Here is a 434-nt window from a genome sequence, read left to right on the forward strand (position 1 = left end):
TGAAGCCGATTCTACAGCCGAGTCTTCTAAATCCCAACAGTATTCTGAAAAAATATATACATATAATATGTTTCTATATCAGTGTTTCTCAAACTTTTTCATGTCAAGGACCCCCAAAATGATGGCCATGGACCCCCCATCTAAAAATATTTTGTTCCAGGGACCCCCCAGAAGCAAAGATTTGAGTTAATTGTCTCCGCCAGGCCGAAGGCATGGCGAGAGAGTATGTTTTACCCCCTGTCCGTCCGTCCGTCCGTGTGTCCGTGTGTCCGTCTGTCACCAGCTAATCTCCGGCACCGTTGGCCCGGTCACTGCGAAACTGTGCACACACACTCCCTGGATGCCAATTCAGAACCTCTGCCCCAAATCTTTCACATGGGCCTGTTATAGCGCCACCAGGAGGCCGATTTGTGCAAAAGGCCATGCAAATCGGT

The sequence above is a fragment of the Gymnoscopelus microlampas genome (genome assembly GCF_963454915.1).
Source record: "Gymnoscopelus microlampas genome assembly, chromosome: 15".
Taxonomy (NCBI): Eukaryota; Metazoa; Chordata; class Actinopteri; order Myctophiformes; family Myctophidae; genus Gymnoscopelus; species Gymnoscopelus microlampas.